The following is an 18,353-nucleotide window of genomic DNA, read 5'->3' as shown; positions in this document are numbered from 1 at the left end:
TTACTGTATGTATCGATCTGTATATTAATGATTGAGAGTTACACTGTGAAAATACAACTTTTGGAAGAAAAGTGCACGAAAAGGTATGAAGAGTCAATAAATACAACTCCAAATACAAAAGTAAGAAGCTGACAACAGCGGTGAATCAAATCTTCCACATCAGTTTGTGCCGCAGCCAGTGAAAACGTTGCAGTGGCAACGCGGGCTGTCTCGGTGAGGGAATTCCAGCTTTCCTTTGCTGGTATTTTCACTCCTCCATGTTTTGTGGATGTAGTGGTGTACACCTCTAACACCACCCCGGGGATTACTTCCACTTAGCAAAGTGATAATAATTTCTAGCTCACTGCAGGAATGCGTGTAACTTGGCATAACATGAAAGCGTTGTTGGAAAGTGCAATGACATGAATCACTGGACTAGGTTTTAGGATCAGTCGTCTGTTTTGTATCCGTCCTCGTTACGTGTGGAGACTCACTGCCAATAACCAACATCGGACAAAAAAATCCTTACTATTGAGCAGTACATGAAAAAGTTGTAGATATACTTTTTTAGCCTTGCGGCAACACATTCTCAGATTTTGTAGAAAAAGAATGCTTGGTGGAGGACATACAGTCAGTATATTAACTTTAGTGGCGTTGCTTGGATGATGAGCAGGCCACAAGCAAGAGAGGACGGATGGAATTGCCTGGCATGTCTCCATACAAATGTTTTTGGCAGGATAATGTTGGTAGAAAAAAAGGGAAACTGTTTATTGGCTTGGTACCCTCTGGGTTCCTTTGAAATGTAATCATAACCCAAGCTGGACATATTTATTGCATATACAGGCAACACACTGGAGTTGCGAGAAGTTATTATTTATCAATATTTAGTCATCTAAAAATATAGCGTATAACATGCGAATACAATCGTTAAATCAGATTGATTTACAAGCTTGGATTCCTGGCACATGCTCAGTTTAAATCTTTTCAAATGAAAGTGGCAAACAAGGAAGACAAAGGACACGATGGGCTCTTGCTGCCGAGCAGTAGGATTGCTGGCAGAGGCGCATAGCAAGGCACCATTTTAGTTTTAGGTTGGATTATTATTTTGCAGCCACAACCAAACTTGCTTTCAGTGAGGAGTGTGAATGAGCAATGCCGATGTCGTGTTCATATAGAGAGACGTGAAAAGGTGTTGGCATCCTTCCTGATTTCTTTTTTTTTTTTTTTGTCACACCTGAATGTTGCCTGTCCCTGTGTGAAAAAGTGTTTGCCCTCCCTGTTAAAACATAGCTGTAATTTATCACACGTGGGTTTAATTTCTCTAGCCACACCCAGAACCATACTGCCGCACCTGTTCTCAATCAAGAAATCACATAGGACCTGCCTGACAAAGTGAAGTAGACCAAAAGATACTCAAAACCTTGCTGAGATCCAAAGATATTCAGGAACAAATTCGAAGTAATTGAGATCTATCAGTCTGGAAAATGTCCTAAAGACATTTCTAAAGCTTTGGGACTCCAGTGAACCACAGTGAGAGCCATTATCCATGAATGGTAAAAACATGTAACAGTGGTGAACCTCCCCAGGAGTGGCTGCCCAACCAAAATTACCCCAAGAGCTAAGTGATGACTCCTCCAAGAGGTCACAAAAGATCCACAACAACATCCAAAGAACTCAGTTGCCTCAGTTAAGGCGAATGTTCATGAGTCCGCCATAAGAGACTGGGCTAAAATGACCTGCATGGAAGAGTTCAAAGACCAAAACCACTGCTGAGCAAAACGGACTGAAAGACTCGTTTGAGTTTGGCCAGCAAACATCTTGATGGCTTTCGGGAGGACAATCTGTGGACTGATGAGACAACAGTCAAACATTTTGAAAGGTATGTCATTTCAAAAAAACCATCATCCCAACAGTAATATATGCTGATGGTGGTGTGATGGTCTGGGGCTGTTTTGCTGCTTCAGGACCTGGCAGACTTGCTGTCATAAATGGAACCATGAATTCTGTGTCTGCCAAAAATCCTGAAGGAGAATGTGTGGCCATCTGTTCATGACCTCAAGCTGAAGAGAACTTGGGCTCTGCAGCAGGACAATTATCCAAGACTCACCAGCAAGTCTGACCACCTCTGACTGACTGAAGAAAAACTGAATAAAGACTTTGGAGTGGTCTAGTCCTGACATGACTCCTATTGAGATGCTGCGACAGAACTCTTTAGAAGCTTTAATGCGTCATTGGTGACATTGGTTTGCACTAGTGACAAAATTGAAACTGGGAAGTTGTGCTTTTGTCTGGAAGACATCTGTGACTGACTTCATTTTTACCAACAAATTCCTCCAAACAACTCCATCTTCTTGGGTCACCCCGATCTTGCATCGCTACCCAACCTGCTGCCAACAGCCGTGGTGCATCATCATTACCATAATGGCAGCATTTTTTTTTCCAGAAAGCTCAACTTCCCAGTGTTCAGCCCCATTTTGAATTTTGTCCATTGGTGAGTTATGGTAATTCGAATGCCGCAGATTTTATTGTTTTTATCTGCGGGCAGATGTTTAGGTCTTAAAAGTTTAACACGGTGGTTCATGCTTGAAAACCCTCCAGTGTGGCTAATCTACAACAATTCTGCAAAGATGAGTGGGCCACAGCGCCCTCCACAGTGCTGTAAAAGAGTCATTGCAAGTTATCACAAACGCTTAATTGCAGTTGTTGCTGTTAAGGGTGGCCCAACCAGTTATTTGATTTCGAGGGCAATCACTTTATCCCACAGGGCCATAGATGTTTGGATTTTGTTTTCTCTTAACCATAAAAACTGCTTTTTGTGTTTACTTGTGTTATCTCTGACAATTTTTTAAATTTGTTTGATGATCTGAAGTGTGTATTTTTTTTATCACTATATATTAGGTGTAATGGAGATTAGAAAACCTTTTTGGCAGGAAATTGTATTCGCGTTGTTTTACTTGATGTGAATTATTAAAAATCTAATTTAAATTCACATGAACCTACAGTTTCATGGGTTTATTGAACATGTCAATGTCAAGCTCGGTCAAACGAGCGAAACATTCACATCTGTTTGTAGGAAGATTTAACGGCTATACATAGAGTCAGCAAACAGCAGCAATATCCATATGTAGGGTCTGTCTGCAAACATTTACAGCATACACATAAAAATGTACATGAAAAGTACATAAATTAAACCTGTTAGTTAAAAAGGCTCATGTTTACCAAATGTCCACAATCTTTATGGTGTGAACTGATTCATAAAGGCACTCTGTCCACTAGTCACACAAAACCAACCTCATGGTGTTGCTAGAAGTGAGTAGATCATTGAAGGCAGTTGAATTCTTTGGTCCATGTGACATGATAGTTGGTCCAGGAGTTGTTGAGATGTTTTAAGGCTGTCGCACACCAAGCTGACACTCGGTCGTGTACTACTACTGCGCAGTTGGTGAGTTTGGTGGTAGGTTTTGCGGTATGACCACACAAATACTTTCACCACAACGTGATCTTCTCAAACTTGCAGACTTGTACTATAGATGATTAAGAAGAGGTCAGCTCTGTACAATAGTTAGCAGCTGTTCCTACCTATCCTAGCTCTTCCAGTTTCCCCTTTTGAATGATGAACACAGTCTACGAACACCTGCTGCTATGATGAGTGATTTCCTTTCATGGAGGCATAGAACGTACATTATTTAACTTTGTGTTCAAGTTATTTGGTGCAGAGATAGGTGACGCGAGGGAACGTCACAGTCTTTGACGTTGATGTAATACACACATTACCGTCCAAATGCTCGTGTGGCTCATAACAGTTTGACCCTTTGTTCTGCATAGTGTTTCATTTCAAAGTCGATATTCCTGGTTGCAGCAATGCACCTATCTACAGCAGAGACGGCTTTTATGTGTAGCCAATCAGATGAATTGACTACAAGCAGCAAACATGTTTTGTTTCAGAACTGTTTATGATTCTGCGCAAAGCAGCGTTAGATATATAAAAGATGGCATTAACTTCTAGGAAATACAAAAAATAGTGGAACACACTCCCAGTGTGTTCCGCTCCGATAAATAACTAAATACATCTCCCTACGTATAGTTGGCGACCCTGATCAGGGCCCTGAAGGTTTTCTCTCAGGCTGTGCCAATTTTCTTTTCCTTCCATGCTGTTCGTGTTTGTCTAACCACTCATTTTATCCAGATTAGTGAAACTCTTTAAATTAATCTCATCCAATCTCATATTTTAGCAGAGGTACTGAGGGGCAGTTAAGAGTTTGTATTCATCTGCCTCATTTTCCTTAATCTGCTATCATTACATCAGTCACATCCTGCTTAATCCTTAACTGGTGAGAACCACCAGAGGAGAGCGATAACCCCGTGACCCTCTCTTGCTGCCTCCGTGTTTGTTATCCGTACGTTGGACGCCGGGATCTGAGGTGATAAAATAACTCAACAATGATGGACCGTACTTTGGAGAGCAAGTAAAACAGCAGCCTGAGTCATTTCCCTGGTTTGGTAATGAGCTCTCCTATTCTATCCCGGCTTTGGCAGCAAGTTTAAGCACAGCACTTTGCTCTCCATATATCATAATCAGGATGTGGCAGAGGTTATTTACATTGTTCACAATCCAGTGTTTGGGCTCCCTAATTCCATGGTCCGTTTCCAAGCACTATCTTGTGCTAATGTGAGGAAACTTAATCACAGTGCTGCTAGGTCTTTTGTGTTTTAATTGGTAGTGGCTCCGTGGAGTTGGGATTTAGACCCCGTGGCTATTGCATGAAATGCTTCGTCAGTGAGCAGTCCGATCAGACAAGAATACTGAGGAGAACTGGAGAATCCAGACGGTTGAAATTCCTTGACTCACATGTTTTGACTGTTTTCAGTCTTTGCAGCGCCGGGTGTCTAAACCAAGATTTATTTGTCTCCCCGCTGGATGTGTCGAAGAGAAGATGAAGGGTGAAATAAGAAATGCTTCAAGCGCAGTTAAGTTGCAATTGGGTTGTTTAATTGGGACAAATTGTGTGGACAGATGGGTTAGATGGAGCCGCTCACTGGCTGATTGTGTAAGTATGGAGCATTCCTGCATCTCTTACAGGATATGCTGATTTAAGCAGTATTATACTAAAGTGCCGTGCTACTTGGAGGAAACTGTGAGGCGCTTGTTTGCTTCCAGTGTGTGCAGGAACAACATAAATTAGCACTAAACTGTTTTAAAGGATGTATGCGGACAATAATGGAAGCACTAAAAGCTCCCTACAATGCCCTAACCAAACAAATCCATTGATTCTTACTTTGACTGAGCGTACAAGAGACTGACAGCTGGAATACGAATCCCTTTGGCTCTTGGTGACATGGTTCAGAGAGCCACGAACAAGAAAACGAAATGACAATTCACGGTGCATATATTGGCACCCAAGGCAGACATTCCCCCGCAGGAGCTCCTGTCACTTTTCTTTGTTTTACAGAACTCTTTTAAAAAGTTTGCCGAAGCGCAAACATTTTCATTTCACCGTTACTTCCCCTCCATTTGACCAGCGAGAACGTAATACCTCAAATAAAGTAATTACTGAATAATTGTATGTTATTGAATTTTCATTCTGAATGTGCAAAAATGAAAAGTTTTTTCCTTTTCATATCGTCAGCGAATGGCTGTTATGAAAGCGTGTCCGTATAAGGATCTTGGGATGTTTTTAATAAATCCCTCAGCCCGTTATTTAATTATTTTCTCCTGCTGTGACTTCTTTGGTCTTTCGAGGTCTAAATATGTGAGAGAAAATCAATTCCTTCATAATAACATGATTCTTGGAAGTGCCGGGGAATGAAAGGAGAAATCCCTCATCTCTTGATATGCAGTGGCTTTATCTACTCACAGAGTGCAGCTGGAGGATCGTTTCTCCAACTTTTAGAATGTAGCCTAAAAGACACACTTACTTTTTCTTCTTCTTCTTCTTCTCGCAGACACACTTCATATTGATTAACTTTTACTTTTTTTCCCCTTATCCTGCGTGCACAGACAAAACCCTCATGGCCGTCGCCTGCACAGGGCCTTGTTATTGTGATTTTTGCGGATGTTCATATTTAATGTCTCCATCAATCAGTGGAAGTGACAGGGCGTGGCCTGACCTAACACAACACTTGTCTAAACAGCGAGGCCATTTGATCTCTGCTTCTGCCCCATTCATCAAAATGACATATGCAGATGGTTTGCAGAGCGTCTGGAGGACCTCTAGACATCTGGGGCTCCGGTTCACAAGTTTAAGAGTCCTGTCTCACTTCATCGGTGCCAGTGTTTGGCCGTCGTTGAGCGCCTGTGGCCCTGGTTTGCGTTGGCAGGATTCACACCCCTGTTCCCGGCTGATTCAGCATGTTTGAATCACCGGCGGAAGGAGAGATGTCTCTGATTGGCTGTTCGGCTTCGCGGGCCAGTCCACGAGATGAGTTAACTACAGGCTCCTCCCGTTTTACATCTTATATATCAACTAAAAATTCAAAGACGTGTGTCCAGACACACGCAGTGGTGTTGAAACATCTGTTCATTTTATTTTGCTAAGTCGTTTGTGATATTCAAGGTCTGAACTCACTGGTCCATAAGGAACTTCAGTGTTGAGCGTCAAGTTTCATGTTACATCCTTGTGTGTTCAGGCTCACACACTGTGTATAAATGAAGACTTTGAAGGAGATAAAAGCGTATATTTTCTTGTGAAACTGACCTTTGACTTTTTGAATGTACACTTCTGATTGGCATATCCACTACAGGCCAAACGTTTGGAAGCATCAGAAAACTTTTTTTTACTATAATTATCAGGTATTTGAGTTTTTCTTGTTTAGACTTGGTTATTACAGCAGCCTGCCATATACGAGGCATTCGTTCCACAAAGGACATTTGTACGTGGACTCTCCAAAGCCAAAAGTGAAAAATGCAAACTGCGATTTGTTTTTTTTTACTTTTGCGCTGAAGTTGTTACTCTTGCAAATCTTCTTGACCCTAAGACTAAGCCCTTCTTTTGTGGTATTCTACCATCAATGTACATCTAAAGGTAAATTGAGGAAAATTGTTCATATCAATAAAAGCAAAGTCTTATCGTGCAGTAGATACATCCCAAAATACATATAACTCATGCTGTTTTTTAAGGAACCGAAACTTGAAGTTGCTTCCAAAGTTTTGGACTGTGGTGTACATCTCTTAGCTCAGGACAGAACTCATTTTGGCAGATCACAAAGATGCTGACCTTTGCCCTCTAGCCATTTCATTGTTGAGCCCAAGTGCACATTTGAGCTAAGTTTGAAGGATTCTCCTCCAGGCGTTCCTGAGATACTGCGTCCCCGAATATGGCACAGATGTATGAACACACAACCCAAAACACAGGGTGCCTGAGGCCACAGCTGTTGCAGACGCAGAGCTGGAGATTTACATGCTCCCGGGATGTTATATCACCTTCGCTTAATTTAATAATTCACATGTGTTACTCCTTTGGGTGGGTCAAGACAAAGATAGACGAGAGAGGCCGGACGGGAAAAGGTAGGAGGAACGGATGATATAACATTTGTGGGCTTGAACAGCACTCCTTACCTTAAAATAGAAGCTGGGGAAGCGAGACTCTAATCTGTGATGCTCAGCTGGATTTACATCCCTGAGGTGATTCTTGGACACATGAGACTCAGGGGGGTTGTGGAGTCTCATGTGCGAGCCCTAGAAGAGCTTTCGTATTACTGCCGTGCCATGGGTCTGAAACAGAGAAAATAGCTTGATGTGTCAGACATTAACTGTCCCAAAGCACGTCGTCAGTAAAACCAGCGTCTTGCTAATGGAACACACATCTAAAACATGTTCTGTTTGCGCAGTTTTCTCTATTAATCCGTAGCTGGAGAAATAAATTGGCATGCTCTATCGAAATTTTGTGATGTTCTCTTCAGTATCAGGCAAACCCCACAGAATCTTAATATTTTTTACACTGTATTTTTTTTTTTTTTTTTGTACTTCTGAACATATGGTGAGGCTGAGATGTAGCGAGGACTCAAGTGACTGGCTTGACTGAAAAGAAAATGGAAAATTCATTTAGCCCCAGGGCGAGCAAGTACTATATCACATTTATAATGAATGATTATGAGTGCTTTTGGGTTTCATATTCTTAAGAAGAATCCAAGCCGACCATTTGGCGTATGGTTTTTGAGAAAAAAAATCCTGCTGGTTTCATGAAACCAGCGCTGCTTTTTAATTCTTCTACATGGGTGTCTGAATAGTTTTTAATAGCTGAAGAGATGTCATGGTTGGCGTTGGATGTGCGTGTGTGTGTGTGTGTGTAAATCCATTTCGCTCCTTCGCCATCCCACTATTTGCTTACACTGCGCATAATGAATCATTAATTCACTGCTGTCACTTGCAGCCCACAGTCACTCTGAGCAGAATTAACTCTTGATCCAGCAGAGCAGGAATGGAATAAAGTAGCGAGGGAGCACGAGCCTATCTATATTTGTTTCACTCCGAACTGTAAACTGTGAATTTGCTCATGTGCCGAGTCAAAGCAACGTTGCGCTGCGCTCTCTGGTGCGTGTTGGTTTGATTGTTGGTTTGCATTTCCGCAAAGTTGTTGTCTTCAATTATTTCCCAAACTTCTTGTTCTTCTGTGCTGTAGGTATTTTCAGATGTTATTTTCTGTTCTGCAGTGGGTAATGGAGCATCGCTGTAGGTGTTTTTTTGCATATAAAGTCATCACGCAGCGATCGCAGGGGTATTTGTGCATCAGAGAGCTGGTGGTTTAAACCATCGAGCTCAGCTAATTTGAAAATGGAAATGAGGATAAATAAAATAAAATTATAAAACCAGATAGAAAATATTCCCAGCATGTTGCCGCCATCTTGCTTGGCACCAGATCTCAGAATGGTGGCCGAATACCCTACAGCTACTGTACATAAAAGGCATGTCAATTAGCTGCAGTCACCTTCCACACGTCCCACAGCACATTGCCCCATATATGAATATATTATGATATGTTTTAAACACATCATACTTTAAAAGTCAGTAAGTTGGCCCACGGATTCAGCTATATTTATTGTTAGCCTACTCCAGTTTAAAAAGCTGCATGACCTGTTACATAATATTACATCTTATGCATACATTATTATAACTGAGCTGGTTCCCTGTGATTTTTAAATGAATTCAAACTCAAAACACAAGTTGACAAAGGGAACCGAATCAAACAAATGAAACAGAAATATTATACTGTGTTTGTTTGTGCAGGAAAATGTCCCAGTGTTACATATCTGTCAAGTGGAAAAGTAAGTGCAGTTTTAAAGTCAAATTAGAATCCATCCTCCTCCTATGGAAGGATTGACTAAAACTTCTTCAAGACGCTGTAGGTGACTGATCAGAAGGCATATTGCTGTTATTGCTGCACCAGGAAATAACAATAGATTCTGAACACACAGATTGACTTATTTTTGCAACTCGCAGACATGTAGATATGTATTTTCTTTAATAAAAGGGGTGTTCTCAGGGGTGCAAATGCTCTTAAGCGTACTGCAGATCTCTACTTTGTCAACAGCAAGCACTTTCGTTGTTTCCCACTACTCTGGATATGGGTAGCATTTTGCGCATGGTTATTAGTTTTAAATATCTCAGGTCTTCAAAACCAAAGCAGACCTGTAGACCTTATAGGCTTTGTCTTCATTTATGTTCTGTGAAAATAGTTCACATTCACGCAGCTGTCTCTTGAAATAAGATTCTGTTGTCAGCTGCATGATTTGCTTATCTATAAGCTCCTGCACCATTGCTGTGTGCAGCCGCCCCTTAGATATCATGCAAAGGCTGTGTGTGCATTTGTATGGTTTAAATACCTTAAAGTAATAAAATGAATGGTTTAAATATCCAGATTAAGCATCCCCAAGCACTAAAAGCACAAATCCAAATGGGATTAGGCTTTCCTTTTATTCACAGACTGATGGTAAATAGTATCAAGATTAACATCAGTTCTAATAAACACAATTAGAACAAATAGGCTGTGGTGATGAAGAGTTGGGGTACGTTTTGCGAAATACTATATAAAATAAAAACTTAGTAGTATGTGAGTAGATTAGCCTGGATTGCCATATCAAAATCTTACAAAGATTCCCATCAGAAATCAAAGGCATGTTGTTGACATTAGCACATTTTTCATAACCTTGTTAACTCGTCCCTGGATAATGAATTGTTTGGTTGTGTTGCTGTATGTTACAGCAGTGCCTGGTTTTTAATTTTTTTAGGTTAGCTGGGAAGAGGTCATGAAGGTTTTGTTTGGATTCATGATTTTAAGAAGTGGTTTCTATATGTACACGTTTCAGTTTAAATATTGTACGTTATTGCTTCAATATTCGAGACCTCTCCTTCTCTCCCGCTCACTTTCCAGTCTGCTCTCTCAGTGAATTTCCTGGCCCTGCCCCTTACTGTTTATGAGCCACTGTTTGTGCAGCATTAAAAGGTCAAACTGGACAAATAACTTGTGAAAAGGCAAATAAATGGCCCCAAAAAATGTTGTTCCCATGATCTGTAAAGGCATGTTTTAATGATGCCGCTAAACATGTAGAATTTCACCAGAAATTACTCACTGAAAACACAAACACTTGTCGCCATGTTTTACTGTGGCCACGACATATTGAAAATCGCCCAGCGAGCGGTGTGGACGTGTGAGGAAACACTTTGTCTCCATCTCCGTGTTTATTTGTGTGAGACATGCAGTGCGGCTCTGTTTCAAGACACCAAGGGGGCCGGATTTAAAAAATAAATTGGTTCTGTCGATGTTCTTAGCATCAACCTTTCGCCTATATTTTTCGCTCCTTTCTTTTGGAGTCCCCGGGATGTATTTTCCAACTATTAGCGGCGTTTCAGATGAAAGTTGGAAATAGCTTCTACCTGATGAAAGAGCATCTCTATTTGAAGGCTTCAGACGTCGTGGAGTATTCTTTTGTTGGTGCTGGCGTTGGGACAGTGCAGTTAAATTCCTCTGTGTATGAATAATTCTTTTTGCTCCTTTTGGGACATTGTAATAGAGCCCTCTGTCTCCACTGGTCCTGAGCTAAATGGAATTGGAATGAGGCTCTGTGTTTGGGAGTCAGTGTTCTCCCATTTCTGATGACCGATGGCAGAAAAGAGATGAAAGGCCTAATGTAAAAAGCCCTGCCTCTGCTGCTTTTCCTCCCCGCCTCCCCCTCCTCTTCTCTTTCCTCCCTCCTCACCTAAGCTGCAGTGCATCTTTTCAGTGCCATCAAAGAATGCAGAGGAGGGGGGGTCTGTCAGTCCCGTTCATGTACACAGCAAATAGATGCAAAAACATGCAGCCACATGTTCCACCTCTTCCCCCTGTCAGTCCTTTCGCACTCTTCCTGCCTCCACCCCACCACCACCACCTTGTCTTTTCACCTTGTTTCTACGGCATAATATATACTCCATGAGGGAAATAACAACGGCCTACGCAGTTTTGGCTCAGTGAACACGCTAAGAGCTTTGAGCTTTCGGGATTCTGAATTCTTTGATACTACTTTGCGGTATTTGTGATGATGAAGACAGCTGGCTAAATGGACTGAGGAATTTCACTCTGCGCATCAAGGGTACACATCATTTGCCGAGCAAGCTGTCTTCAATTATCCATCAAACACAATACTAACCATTAGCATGAAGTTTATTTGCGCACCAGTGGGATGTCACACATTCAGAGGCACTCATAAACAGACGTTAAGGGTTCTTTGGTCATGCTGATTCCAGACACAGAGTCTTCATGCTTTCCTCCCCGCAGAGCAGACTTCATCTTAAGAATCAGCTTTTTTTTTTTTTTTTGTTCCACTCAGTTTGTGGCCTCATTCATCCTAATGGTTGCATTTTTTTTTTTTTTTTGTTTTATCATTTTTTTTTCCAGTCCACTCTCTCGGTGAATTTTTTTTTTGCTGCGTCGTTTCGCACCTCTGCGCCTCCTCTTCCGCTGTCGGCTCGCATTCGGAGCATCCCTAATTGAGTTTTTGGACAGCCGTCCCGGTCGCAAACGCTTGACGAGAGATAAAAGAAATTTCGCATTATTACATCAAAGGGGCGCCCGCGTGCCCCCCCCCCCCGCCCCATTCCACATCCACTCTCCAACCAAGAGAGATCAAATGAACATAAGGTCACTGTGGCTCGGAAGGGTTAATGATGTAGAGGCCACGCTTGGGTTTTTAATTCACGCTGCGCGTGGGTAACCACCCGCGGCCCACGCAGGCCTCGTCCCCCCACTGATGACTCATGCACTTTGTTAACAACCTGTTTATTTAAAGCACTCAATATGAATACGTTTGACTGTAATTTGACCTGGCTTGGTTTAGACCTGTCATTATGTGACACCGTCTACATCACCGCAAACAATGGGCTGTTAATGGTGGCAGACGTGCGATAGACGGCGCTTCTAAATTCAACAATGGGATGAAGTATGATGCTGTACAAAGCCTTACACGACCTTAGAGGTAACTCACAGTAAATTGGCATGTCTAGATTTTTAAAATAATTTCTAGCTCTGTTACCGTATTTTTCTAAACGTATATGATAACAGCTATGTCTCTTACTCTGACAGAGCAAATGGTGCTCTACATTACATCCTGACATCTTTAGCGTCAGTGATTATACTTGTCTACTTTGGAAGTAAAGACTGTTTTTAGTTGTCTGCTATACCTGTGTGTGGTATATATATATAGACTTAAATGGCAATATCCTTACCCAGCCAGACAAATTATAATGTACTGTACATAGTGTGATAAAGAGTGTGTGTGTGTGTGTCTGCCACACACCAGCGCAGGAGATTCATTAATTTGGCCGTTACTCATTTGCTGAGATGACAAAGGGTTTTAATCTGACTATCCGTTCAGCTCAGAAGAGGTGGCAACCCTGCAGTTATTTCATGCCATTTCTAAAATCTGCTCATTGCATGGAAAATCAGCTCTCGGCTCCTGCTGAAAGACCTGGTCCAGATAGAGAATTGTGTCGAGTAAACAAACACTGCAGTGTTACTCGTCAAAATGTGTGTATCTGCGAGGCTTTGTTTCGTGACCCTTTTCTGCAGAGTTGTTTATTTGAATGTTTTAAGCGCGGCATTTTTTCCTGCATTCCATTTCCTCCTTGTTTTTGTGGGACGTGCGGCGTCGCCTCTTCCCCTGGTACCGCCACCAACTGGCCTTTGCTGGAACAGTGTAGCAAGCATGACAATGCAAAAACAAACCTTCACTTGATAATGCCAAAACTTCAATTTTTTTTAATTTTTTTGGTTCAGCTCTAGAATTAAAAAAATCTAACTTCCAAATTGGGAGTACATAGCACACAGTGCTTTTGAATTCACTCAATAACTCTTTGTAACTATTTGAAGAGTTTAAGTATCTACCATTCATACAGTTTTTTTTTTTTTTTTGAAGGTCACAAAGACCTGTCCTGCCATTAGTCTTGATATATCTGAAAATAAAGATTGAATGAATCCTAAATCTGTCCTAAATTTGGCTGTGACAGCGGAGATGCTGTCTCTGTGGGGATCTCTTTAGAAAGATGACTTTTAACAAAAGGGAGAGGGCGAGAATGCTTCGCATTTGGCAAGTTTTCAAGGCCTCTCTGCTTTTCCTCTCATGTCTCGTTTCTTTGAAAGACTACGCTGGAATACACAGCAAATGACAGCGTCGCAGATAACTTGTGATGTTTTTAACTCCGGCGCAGATGCAGTGAGTTGTGTTCCAGCGTGTCACTCGCAGAAAAACAAATCTCACTCTTCAAAGTCATACTTTTGGCTTTTGAAATTACACCAAGACAAATGTAGATATCGGTTTCGCAGAAGAATATTTTTATTCTCTTTTAAGCTCTTGAAAGTTGTGTCCCATAGTTAATTTTGTCTGGCCTTTATTCCATGCTGCCTGCTCTCTCATTTTCCTCTTCAACCCTCATCTCTTTCCTTCCTTCACAGCCTCATGGGCCTTATAGTGGCTGCTTCTCTTCCATCTGTTTCCCAATCAATTTGGTCTCATTTCCTGCCAATTGGTCCACCTCCATGAGCTAAGGCTCATTTAACAGGAAGCATTGCATGTTGAGATCATCAGCTGTAGTTATGGTGATCAGTCCGTGAACCTCAGCGTCAGAGAAGACTGCCTGGAATTTGGCCATTTGTTTTGGATATAGACCTTTACGAGAACACTGCATGTCCGTGAGGCATCAGCACATACTGTCATACTGTTTTTGCAGATGGCTCGGAAATTCACATTTTTATTTATTTATTAATCTGTGAAAGTTTAACGATGAGAACATTGCGGCTCCAGTCCGGTTGAGCTAAGAACCTTTTTGTTTGCCAGGGTGTTGCACAAATGCACGTTTAGCTTGATGGCATGCAAAGATAACTGTGCAGAATCACCTGCAAACAAACCGTCTTCCCAGGATAGCGAATATGACACTTAATTACTTTATTGCCGCTTTTTTTTTTTGAAATTTATTATCACTATCAAGCATTTGTTTGAGGCCGCGATAAACACGGCGCCTCCAGGGTATTTACCACCTATGTTTCTGTCTGTGTCTGTCATGGAGCCTGTATTAAATTCACATGGTGCTCCAAGGACACCGAAACAGAAGCTTCCGGAAAAATCCTCTCTGTTGTCACTGATGTGCCAAAAAGAGATTTTTTTTTTGTTGTTGTTGCCGCATACATTTTAAATACAGCTTTAGCCCACAAGCTGGTTGCCGATCTAGAGGAAGCAGTGCAGCTCTACCCGTCACACATTTTAACCCCTTTATAGTATTTTATTAACTTTTATGTTAACTTCAGAGGACACTGAGGGAAAGCATGTGGAATCCTGGCGGCCTAATTATTTCCGTTTCAAGCTTCTTTAATAGCCTCCAATTGACTTTCCCAGCTGATATGAATAAACCAATTAATAGAATATCCCCTTCTACATTTATGGCTGAAAAGTTACTTCAAGTTTGACTTCAGCCGGCATCCTCTGCTTTACAGAGTCTTTTCCCCCTCAGCACATCATTACACAGTTTAAAAATGCCTGCAAGTATATTAAAATATATACCGTCCCCGTTAGCTGTTTGACATGATGCCTGAACTTAGCCCTGCGTTGGAATACTGTCGTCCTCACTGGAAACCAAAGAGGTTCCTGATGTGGGTTAATCGCACTGTATCGCGCAGAATGCAGAGCTGCGGTGTCTGTCCACTGCCCACAGTGTAGCCGGGCCTTATCAGCGCGAGCAGATGGAGAGCGTCCAAGTGAGAGGCTCAGTCTGGCTCCATGTATGTCATAAGTACGAGGATGACCTTGGCTGCATCTCAAATACAGTTCGGCCATAAGAAAACACATTGTTGCGGCCCTCCGCTTGCAGCCCGGGTTTTCTCTGACACGCACAAACTGCCTTGCTCCTACACATTCCTGTACGCAGCGCTACAGCTGGAGACAATATACACTCCCCCGCCTCATGAAAAAAAAAAAAAAAAAGCTATTTGTAAGACATCAGAGAGGCTCTTGCAGAGCCCTTACAAGCAGGTGATTAGATAGTGACTCATTTGTAGCATTTACCACAGTGGGATGAAGCGTTTGCTGCAAGGTCCAGGTGTTCCTTAAATATCAGAATCGTAAACAATTTATTATTTTTTTTTTCTGCCCATAAGCGTTTAATGAAGTTTGAACCCCATTTTTATCGTGCCCCGGCAGAACTTGCAACTCCTAAATCAACCCGACACTGTATTGGGCTCATATAACATAAATCCCCTAAACACATTCATCAGGGGCAGTTTTTTAGGGTCTGTGTAGTTCTCACTTTCCTGCGCTCACAGGGAAGGATAAACACTCGCTGAAAGGTGATATCAATGGATTTCCAGCCTGTGAATTTAATGGGACGTGCTTGTAGGTTTATATTGGACCCGGGCTGGGTGAGATAAGGGGCTCCATTTAGGAGACGATATGTGGGACTGTGAGTAGAAAGCGTCGATGAGATTTGCGCTGGTTCGTGTGTAATCGGCGCAATCATGCCTACCCTGTTTTAGTTCTGTACCTAGGTGACCCTGCACTGGAGTTGTCACTCTCCATTGTTGGCTTAAGGAGGATGCGCACTCACTCCTTTAATACACACACGGGGTGCCTGGGTGCTTTATTTCGCTTGGCACCAGCGAGTTTTACTGTCGCGTGATGAGTTATCGCGGCTCTGAGGAAGTTCCTATGTTCTGCCCACTTCCTACTCATGTAAAGACGGGATGTGACACTTGTTTACACTGAGTAACTGTTTTGTAGACAACTGTAGCAACTGCCACGCTGACAACATTGTGTTTATGCATGCAGATGTTTATTTAACGGAGAACCTGTGGCCGCCGTCGCATTGTGAATCAGATGAGCATTTTTGTATGAGGGGGTGTTGATGGAGACGAGCGGGATCTGGGTCAGACCAGGAACCCGAGGACACGCACTCGGTAGTGGACTGTCTGTCATGAGGTGGCCGTGCTGGTCTAAGTGGAAGCATAATTTACAAAATAAACATCGTTTTTTTTTTCTTTTTCTTTTTTATGGATGACAGCCTGAAACACGCAACTGATAACCTAAACCCTCACAGAGATTGTAAAATTTAGGTCATAAATCAAGAGAGATAAGGGCTCATTTTCTCACAGGCGATCTGACTTCTTTATGCAACTGGTGGAGTCGGCCCTTGCTAGCTAAAAAAAACAGTACACGGGAAAACACAATATAATGTAAAAATAAGTGAATACAAGAAGGAAAAGAAATGTGTTTTCTGTCACATGTGGATGAGGAGATGAACAGGCGTGTGGCTCAAGGCAGGAAAGATTTCCTGTAGCGTTCTTTGACTCTCCGTTGTCCTTCTATCATTTGGCGGAGAGGGTGGTCAGGGTTATTCATGATTGATAACAGTTTGTAAAGTGTCCTCCTCTCCACCACCACCTCAGAAGCCTTCCTGATCAGTTTATTCAGTCTGTTGGCGTCACTGGCTGCAGTGCTGGTCCTCCAGCAGAGAAAAGGGCGCTGGCCACAACAGACTGTTAGAAGACCTCCAGCATCTTACTACACACACTGAAGGAGCTCAGCTTCCTCAGGAAGGAGCACTGTTGGTCCTCCAGTTCAGTCTGTTGTCGCTGGTCACTCCCAGGTGTTTGTTTGTTTTCATGCTTTTGATCGGTAGGCACTCTGGCTTTAATGGTACTGTGATTCCCACTAAAGCACCATTTTTAAACTAGCGTAATAGTCCATAGTCAGATTAGCTTGGTTAGGAGATTCATTCCATGTTTGTATAAAAATGTTTCCATTAAAGGCACTCACACGATTACGTGTCACGCATCTTTACCTCGGCCGTGAAAGTGGCGTGTCGCAGCTCCCTCACAGAATATCTGTAAACTCGTGCATGTAATCAAAGGCTGAGTCACATATTGCAAATGAGCACTTCACACGGGTCTTCCGAATAAATTGCTGTCAGACTTAAAACCAAAGCTCATATAATTACTTGACCTCTTCTCTCCTGCTTTAAAGCAGTGCCCTTCACGTACAACACGTTCCCATCCCAGATGGGTAATGAGCTATTGTACATTCACATTCTCTATCTGGATAATTACGCCTTCGCACAGTCTCATTGTGGGGAAAGTCTCCCATTCATAAAGTACTTAATGTAAATTGAAAATCAGATCAAGGCTTGTTACAGTTTTAAAGCGGGAACTTGAAAACGGTAATTGTCTCGTTCAGGCCTCTCTGCGGCTCACTCGAGGACGTCCCCGGCGGACCCAGCTGAACCGCGGTAGCAGAGAGGCCGGGCGGGGTCGCCGGCGTCAGGATGAAGCGCTCCATCTCTTCAGGAGTCCGTTTGTGAAACGCAACAAAACTGCCGCGGATTTATGTTGAAATTTAGCGCTTTCACTTGTGTTCCGAATGCAGCCTGCGAAAATGTCAGTGTTGCTAAAAAAAGATGTCACAGAGGAGGGAAATGTCACGCAACTCCCCATTAGAAAAGACACGTTTCCCCCCGGCTGACCTTTGCGGCGCAATTTGTATATGTAACACGAACGGTGGAGGACCGCGCTCATTTGTTTCACAGCACTGGGGGCGTTTGTGGATTGTTTGACCATCTTCCACTCTGTCACCCTTTTATAATTTAATCATCTGAGCCAGATATGATTTCCGCTTTTAATAATGCTTTTTTTTTTTCAGTCTGGGAACTGCTCCATTACTTAAGATTATTTTTAATGGCAAGTTCATTCTTTTGTAGTACATTCATATTTGTCTCTTAAGACTTGAAGACTTTTAATGAGCTCTCAGAAGGTCTGCTTCCTTAGCCCCTGGCTAGTTCCAGCTATGTGCAGCAGGCAACTCTACTAGACCAAGACTATATAAGGCATGAACACTTCCCTAGACATGAAGACGTGCCATTCTTC

General features: G+C 42.3%; 1 protein-coding gene across 1 annotated transcript in view; it reads left to right on the top strand.

The window, feature by feature from the left end:
• Positions 1 to 18,353, top strand: part of chrm3a (cholinergic receptor, muscarinic 3a) — a 74,018-nt gene that overhangs the window by 9,467 nt on the left and 46,198 nt on the right. The window lies entirely within an intron of this gene.

Source organism: Mugil cephalus, chromosome 13, assembly GCF_022458985.1.
Source record: "Mugil cephalus isolate CIBA_MC_2020 chromosome 13, CIBA_Mcephalus_1.1, whole genome shotgun sequence".
Taxonomy (NCBI): Eukaryota; Metazoa; Chordata; class Actinopteri; order Mugiliformes; family Mugilidae; genus Mugil; species Mugil cephalus.
This window is presented reverse-complemented; position numbering and strand designations above follow the sequence as displayed.